The 9,014-nt window shown below is 37.7% G+C and overlaps 1 pseudogene; it reads right to left on the bottom strand.

Moving 5' to 3' along the window:
• Window positions 1–2,943: 2,943 nt before the first annotated feature.
• LOC107671060 (extracellular calcium-sensing receptor-like) overlaps window positions 2,944–9,014 on the bottom strand; it is an 8,282-nt pseudogene continuing 2,211 nt past the window's right edge.

Here is a 9,014-nt window from a genome sequence, read left to right as displayed (position 1 = left end):
TATAGTATTGTAAAGGTGGCGCACCCTAGTGACAATTTGGAAAGGTATCTATATTATAGTTCGGGCACCAGACAGGATTTGGCCTGTCACCAAATAAATTTCAAAATACTGTGATAGCTCAGGGAGATTTTAAACCACGGTTACACAAAATAACTGAATAGATTGCTTGCACATTGTATGATGGAAAACAAACAACAGTTTGCAGTTTGAAAGAACTCATTCGTTTTTTTCCCTCTTCATACACAATTTTGGAAGCAAATCAAAGACCCATATAAACACAAAGGTAAAACAAAACAAAAAAAACAATTGCAAACGACAAGGTTTTCAATACAAGCAATAATTAAATAAATTGAGTAGCCCCCTTGCCGGTGTTTTCCCGACACATTAATAAAGTAAACAAGATCAGCAGATCCGAGGCATTCTCTCCAAAATAAACACTCATCAGGCGGTCCATAAAAGAAGGAGGAAAAAACAGGATTAGTTAATTTGATACTTTCAACCAAAAACAATCATATTTAAACTGAAAGGGAAATGAAACGAAGGTCAGTAATACGAGTCGTTCACTTAGAGCGAATCGCGAATGTGTGGTTGAAGTGCGTGCGATTAGGTGCGTTGGTGTGTTTGTGTGTGTGTGAGTGAGTGCGTGCGTGTAAAATACCGCTGACCATGACTGGCAGGTAAAAGTTCTGTGGGTGGCAGTGTTTTCTCCGGAGTAGCAAAACCCAAGGGAATGGCGATCTTGTGAGTTCCTTCAGCAGTTCGTCACATTGTGTTTCTACCATCATTTAAACATACTAACCCATTACGGTCTATTATTTCTTCTACAACATCCCCATTATGATCATCATTACTGCTTCCCCATAAAGTGCTATGTGCATTAAAATCTCCACACCAAATTATTTTATGATTTCCTAACCCAATAACCTTTTCTAAATCTTTACTTAATCTACGACAAGGATTATAATAATTTATTATTCTGATATTTTGTTTCTCTGCATATACATCTATAACCACCACTTCATGTTCTTCAATCTCATTAATGACTCTGTATTCTAATTCATTTTTTATAAAAGTGGCCACCCCACCTCCATTACCTGTCTTTCTATCCTTTCTTACAATATTATATCCTTGCAGAACAAAATTTAATTTAGGTTTTAACCATGTTTCTTGTACACAAATTATGTTTGGTTTCTTATTTAAAAGATCTATAAACTTTTTAAATTCTGGACCATTTGCTATAAGACTTCTGGCATTCCATTGCAGAATCGTTAAAAGCATTATTATTATTATGTACTTCCACATGTTGTTTGAGTACTAGATTGAGTCTTTAGCATGTCATTTATTTTTTCCAACGTTACACCTGCTACATTCAAGTATCTCTCAGCTGCCCTTATTATGATTTTAATTCTCTCCGTTCTGCTTTCTGTTTGAGCAGAACAATTTACCACTTCAGCCATAAATGAAACAAATTCCATTTTCCCGATCACCAAACTATCCTCTTTTGTCTTTCTCTGAGCCACAGTATTCCCAGTCCATTCTTGTATTTTTATCTCTCGCTGTATCTGTTCGTTTTGTTTTGCTTTTTGGGCTGCTTCAGCATAAGTCAACCCCTCAGTTATTCTCACATTTTGAATTTTCACAGCATGTTTGTGAGCAATGCATCCCCCAAATCCGGCACTATGCTCACCTCCACAGTTGCAGCATTTTGCCTTCGCTCCTTCGCCACATTTACCATATACATGATCACCCCCACATCTCGCACAACGTTGTCTTCCTCTACAAACTGCACTAACATGTCCATACTTCTGGCACTTGAAGCATCTAAGTGGAGGAGGTACGTATGGTCTTACTGGGTAACTTACATAGCCTATTTTTACCCTCTCTGGCATTCTTTCTTCATCAAACTGAAGCATAACCGATAGACTGTCCATCCTTTCTTTATTTCTCACATATTGAAGCCGTTTTGCTCCAATTACCTTCCCCCCTTCAACGCAACTTTTCATTTTATCAGCATGTACATCAGTAGGAATTCCAGTTATTACGCCTCTAACCCAAGGCTTCGTCTTCATCAATGTGCATGATACCGGGTATCCAAGCATCGAATTTATACTTAGTGCCTTATTTTGTTGTTTTTCGTCCTTACACATGATAATCAAGTTTCCATCTCTCAGAGTCTTTGCACTATTTATTTCTGCTAACGCTTTGTTCAGAGATTTGATCAGTTTAATCGGGTTTATCGTCAGACCAGGTTCTGCAAATTTCATCATTACTTTGTATTCCTCTATATTTTTCCTACTCACATGATCCTCCTTTCCACTATCCGTAAATGATCCTTGACTATTGTTTTTCTTTCTTTTCCGATTGACTACTTTCCACCATTCACTCCCTCCTGCACTCCCGCTACACGATTCGTCTTCCATTTCCGGATCACTACCAGAGCTACCGTCATTTCCTGCCATCAGTGCTCCAGTCACAGTCCAGTGTTGCCGCCCGCCTCTCACACCGGAACCGCCTCCTCTCTCTTTTTCCTATCCTTCCTTTTTATAATTTCCGCCTAATTGTTCAACATCCCGATATGGGCACGGAAGGGCGGATCTTCCTTACACAGCCACAGTATGTTTATTTGTAGTCGTTTTGTTTCTTGTGATGATCGTGCTTGTTTTTTATTTGGTTGTTTTAATTTTATGTAAAAGCCTAACCAGGGATGAGGGCTGCAAACTAGCTTTATGCCCTATGTACATGGCATCAGTTGTCTGTGTGTAACAATGCCTAGTGTATTGTCCCTGTTAAATAAACAAAGAAATAAAATATAGAAAATTCTAAAGGGTTCACAAACTTTCAAGCAGCACTGTAATTGTAACAATATATCAAAATATAATACAAATCATAATGTCACCAATATGTATGTAGATGGTTGATCATGGTAATGTAAAACTATTTATTTTATGTTTGTCTTCCCATGATGGCTTTTTTAGTGTTTCTCTCTGGATGTAAAAGGACGATGTAGCACTTTGGGGCACATATGGCCACCAATAATCCAAAACTTGAAGCCAGGATGGCAAATATCTCCAGAGCAACTGCATATTTCCCGGGTGAGCTTACATATGCTGGAACAAATGCAATCCACACAGAACAGAAGATCAACATGCTGAAAGTGATGAACTTGGCTTCATTAAAATTATCTGGAAGATTTCGCGAAAGGAATGCTAACAGGAAGCTTACTGCTGCCAACAGTCCAATGTATCCCAGCAGCATAGAAAAAGCAGCCACTGAACCAACAGCCCATTCATATACTATTTTAGAGCGAGTATACTGATTGTTTTTATGGGGTGTTGGAAAGGCAGTTGATAGCCAGACTGCACATATCACAACCTGGAGGGCTGTTAGGACCAGAACTGTGCATCTTTGTTGATCTGCTCCAAACCATTTCATTGCTCCTTTGCCCTCTGGTCGAGATGACTTGAACACGTGTAACGGAGGCCAGCGAGTAAGTGCTGTGCAGGTAAACCTCACTCCCCTGATCTCAAGAGACGCACTAGCGACTGACGCTAGGGGCTGCAGTCTTTAGCCTCCTTGTTAGTGCGTCTGCCTCCCATGCCGGAGACCTGGGTTCGAGACCCACTCGGAACAAGAACGAGGTGTGGCGGTGAGGACCCGGGAGAGAGGGGTTACACACGGCTATCACCACCAGTCTTGACCACGATGCTGGAGATGCACAGGACAAAGCTTATGCCAAACACAGCATTTCTTAACTGACATGTTCACAGCTGTGGCTGGCCAATGAAAAGTAGCACACATATGAAACACAGTTTGAGTGACACCAGCAGCAGGAAGCTGAGCTCTGAATTGTTGGCACATACTATGGGAGTGTTATGGTGAAGAGCAAAAACGATCATCACAAGACCACAGATGAAGTTGCCAAGCAGGGGAATCAGTGGTAAGAAAGATGCCTTGAGGATCCTCATAGGATAGAAACGCTACTTCTTTGGGGACACATTGATCCTTATCTGGATTGGACCACAACTCATCTGGACACATTGTGCATTCAATAGCATCTTTGAGTAAAAAAAAGACAGAAGGTGAGATTTTGAAGAGGAAATTACTATACAATTATATTCAAATTTTGTCAACAATAATTTCCTCACCTGTTGTATTAGAAATATCTCCATCTCCACAAGGCAAGCAGTCAAAACAGTAGATAGGAAGGCCCTTTCTCGTGGCTCATCTGGTTCTTGGGGGGCAGCTCTCACTGCATACTGACCGTGGGGGCTAAAAGAGACATCATCTGCTATCAGTCATGTGTTTGTCTTTTACATAGCTTGGCTTATCCATTCATTTGTTTACATCTGTCTTATAATAGCTTTAACTGCTATTTAGACTTTATATCCAGGGCTGGAATTGAGGGGAGGGGTATGTGGCATCCCCCTTGTTATAAAAAATGACAAAAAGCATCCCCTCTGTAAAACCACCACCCCCTTACCATCCCCCTTTATATTAATAATGTTGTTTATTATTTAAAACTTATCATGCAAATTAAATATTACAATTCTCTACGTATGATAAGTTATGAACATAATAACAGCGATTGGCCAATCAGAACTCAGTAGCTCTGCACAAGCTCACACAAGTTTTCCCCATGTTTCGTGCAAAATGGTTCAAGCTGACTTTTTGGATGTTCTCAAAAAGATGACAACAGAAGGTATGATATTGATTAGAGTTTAAAGACATACCCCTGGCATAACGTTATTGTGCTGTATGTGTGACTGTGAGGGACGGAGAGACCAGCTTAGAGACCAGGCCTACTGACAGCTGAGTGTGTCACTGCCTTTGTAAAAAACAAACAAAAACACGTCTTGAGAGTCGAAGAGCATTCACGCCATGATGAATTATTTTAGAATGCAGTTAGAATGCCCTTATAATTCAAGTTACGAAAGGGGAAAAAAACCCTATATGAGTTATTATTATTATTAATTATATATTTATCACACAAGCAAGAGCACTTTCCTGAATATCAGCTTGTGTCGCGATTGCACATGTGCTATTAATTTTATACGGCAGTGCAGAGCAAAACTACGTTGTTTCATTCCTGAAATAATCTGTTTTCGAATGAATTAGTGAGCAATTCAATGATCCATTCATAAAGACGGTCACACTTGCTTTGTTTCTAATTGAATCAGCCGTTTTGAACAAATGGCTTGACTGAATGATTCAGTGAATCATTTATTAAAACAGGGACTTGATGCCACCTACTGGCGGTTTTATTGTCATATTTAATTATCCATGACATGCCTAAATCAGCCAAGGTACCAGCACAAAAACACATTCAGCAAAATATAATTAAATTATCGTTACTCATCGCCCAAGAAAGAAAAGAGCTTATAAATTATAGTTCATTTAAAAAAAAAATCTCTCTCTCTCTCTTTTTTTTTATTAAAATGTATTTAAAAATTTGTCAAATTGTGTAAGTTAGCTACAGGACCCCCGCCCCACCAAAGAAATACTTGACCATACCATACCCCCTGATTTATTTATTTTTTTTACAATTCGATCACTAAATGCAAAAAAAGATGACATTTAACATTCAAAGGTAATTACTTTTGTTGTTTCAAAATTCCAGTAAAATGCATCCTCGTCCAGTGTGAGCACCATCCCTGTTGCCACCCCTTCATTGACTACACCAACCTTGTGGAGCCTAATTTATCCATCAGAGCTCGGCTGCCAGTTCAATACATCATAGATGGCCAGAGCATCTCCATTCTTATCAAATGACATTTGATCCCCAAAGCCTGAGGTGAAGTTCACTTTCTGTAGATAGTGAACCAGCTGTACATTTTGTAGACAGGACAGGTTTTATATTTTTATCTGAAATTTGAATTAATATACAGCACACATTTTGCTTTACCACATTCAGCTCTTCTATATGCCTGGAGAGAATCTGCACTATACATGTGGGTCTTATCTGCCACGGTTTCAGGTTGGTTAAGTTAGCACATCTGTTCCCACTGAATGGTCCTCTTCCCTCCTCACACTGCAACAGATCATGAAGTGCATGTGCCAGGGCATATACTGCCTTGTACACATCATAAGATGCCCTCAACCCTGAAACATCAGTGTATGGTGTGTTTGTAGAGCTCAGATCCTCCTGTCCTGTACACACCTTTTTCACTTGCTCTCCATCTGTCCCTTTACCCTCAGTTTCAAAACTGCACCCGAACATGTTCTCCCAGAAGATCCTCACTATATCATTTCTTTGATAATTGTTAGGACAAATACATAACAGAAAGTCATGAAGCCCCTAGATCTCTCCAGGCCTGATAGCAATGCCCATTGTGCCCCCCAGGAATGGCTGGAAATGTGGTGTGCGAAACACAGGTGAAGTGGCCCAAGTTTCGCTTGCAATCCATTGCCTGCCTGTCATGTTCTGCAACACCACCTCATTCATCAAAGGTATCAGTAAGGATGAAGCAGAAAAAAAACAACCACCACTCTAGCTGTAGAGGCTTGAATCACTCCCATTAGGCACTGAATATCTCTGGGGTTGTTATCATTGGGCAGTATTTCAGAAAAAGCAACACAATGTCCAAAGAGCTCCATTTCCTGATGGAATGACTGAGTAGCATTGATGCCGTAGTCATCATCACTGTAGAGGAGACCAACCCAGGTCCATCCAAAATGTCTCAAGATCTGAACCATAGCCCACACCTGGAAAGCATCACTAGGGATTATTCTGAAGAAAGAGGGGTACTTTTTCCTGTCACTCAAACAGGAGCAGGTGGCGTAGTAGCTAATCTAATTAGGAGAGAACAGAGAGAGAAAGGTTAGAGAAAGGTTAGAGAAAGATGAACAAATAAACAGTTTGTGTGTGTGTGTGTGTGTGTGTGTGTGTACCTGGTATTCCCTATATAATGAAGAACAAATGTCCCCACAAGTGTAATAATACCAGTAATTTTTGACCTTGTGGGGACATTTGTTTTGTCCCCTTGAGGAATACAGCTTATAAATCATATAGAATGAGAAATTCTATAATTTTTCTTTAAGACTGGTAATATGTTTTAAATTCGGTTACATAAATACATAGATTAGTCTACGTTGAATCCAAAAACTAAGACTGATTACTACTTGGCTTACTGTTAGTTGGTTAGACTAGTTCTTAAGAAAAGAGAAAGGAAAACTTGAAATCGCATCATATGACCCCTTTAACACAGAGGATAAGTTTATGCAACTGCCCTGAGGTATTTTGAAAATCTAAAATAGCAGAAAGTTTTCTGTAAGGGGTAGGTTTAGGGTAAGGGGATAGAAAATACAGTTTTGACAGTATAAAAACCATTACGTCTATGGAATGTCCCCACAAAAAATGAAAACCATTATGTGTGTGTGGGTGAAGCAGGTTTTTGAGATTGATATCTGCATACAGTGGTCTGCTATTATAATTGAAATTATGACAATGGCTTAATAGATAATGAAATACATTGTGATGGAAACAAATATGACAATATATATAAATATAACTGTATACGTAACCGTATACAGCCCACAATGTCTTTTAGTACGGCCCGCTGGATCATATTAGACTCAGATGATCAATTTTAAAACATTTGAAAAGTAAGTCAGGTAAAGATTACTTTCAGTTTATAATGTTAATACTATCTCCAACCAGGAGAGGTCGCTAGTTTCCAGCCGCTCCCCGTGTTAATTTCAGCGCAGTAGGGCGTGCCCTCTGATGTAAATATTCATTAACGTTAGCAAATAATAAATGAAAAACTGACCATGAAAACAGTATTTTCCAGTCAAGATGGTAAATAGATTATCTTTTTAACAATTTAAAGGGGATAGCCATATGTTTGGAAATCTGTACTTTATTTAAATCGCCATCACATCACTGCGCACAAACAACGGGGATGCCAGAGTTGCACTTGCCTCAAATTTCAAAGGTAAAATTCATTTTCAACAAAAGCTTTTTGCCAAATGCATGACAGAAATGTTTGCATTAAACTATGTTCTTAGGGTTTCCGCGGGTCCTTAAAAAGTCTTCAGTTAAATCGTTTAAATTTAAGGCCATGAAAACTCGTGATGATAATGATACAGAATGTCTTAATTATAAGAGGTCTTAAATTTGGGGACGGAAAAACAAGAATTGCTATATAGATTAATATGATGATTAAACTTCAAAAGGCTATTATTTCACTGAATAGATATGAGTGCTGCACGTTTCAAAGTCAAGCACTGCTTTGTGTACTGCCGTTACCGGGGAAACCGCTATATTTCTGCCATTCTGAAAGTGAAACCTGCTGGCAGAGAACAAATTTGCTTTTTCAATAAGCCCTTCTGCTATTTTTGCTACATATTTTTAAATGTGAACCAGTGGATCGACAAAAAGCTAATGCATTATAAAAATCTAAACAATTAATAATAATAATAATTTAATAATAATAATAATAATTAAGACATTAAGATATATTTATATGTTATTTAATATAATAATTGATTGATAATAATTGTTTCAATTAATATAATAATTGAAACTTTTGAGTTATCCCTTTTCTTAAAAATGGTTTAAGCTCATATTTAAGACTTTTTAAGACCTTTTTTAAAACCTGCACAAATAAAATTAAAACAACTGTAAAAAGCATGATTTCAGAGTTCAGATACAGGTTTTCACAAAAACAAAACATTTTTTTTTTAATTATTAACTTCACATTTCAGCCTTTAAACTTTTTTTTAAGAGAATTGAGGCAAAGGTATCAATTATTATACTAATTTAAACAATTATCAATAAATTATTATAGCCTATTAATTAAATAACATATTTAATTAATTAATTATTTAATAAATTATTAATTAATCGATTAAATTTGATACAACTAAATTTAAGACTTTCTAAGGACCCTTCAGCTTTTTTTTTTTTTTTTTTTTTTGAGAATGCCATTGTTTTTCAATCACTTTGTGAGGGTTAGGTTTAGGTGTAGGGCGATAGAAAATACAGTTTGTACAGTATAAAAACCATTACGCCTATG

The sequence above is a fragment of the Sinocyclocheilus anshuiensis genome, unplaced genomic scaffold (assembly GCF_001515605.1).
Source record: "Sinocyclocheilus anshuiensis isolate Anshui unplaced genomic scaffold, SAMN03320099.WGS_v1.1 scaffold1382, whole genome shotgun sequence".
In the NCBI taxonomy this organism is placed as follows: Eukaryota; Metazoa; Chordata; class Actinopteri; order Cypriniformes; family Cyprinidae; genus Sinocyclocheilus; species Sinocyclocheilus anshuiensis.
The sequence above is the reverse complement of the archived record's forward strand: the minus strand, read 5'-3'. Positions and strand labels throughout refer to the sequence as shown.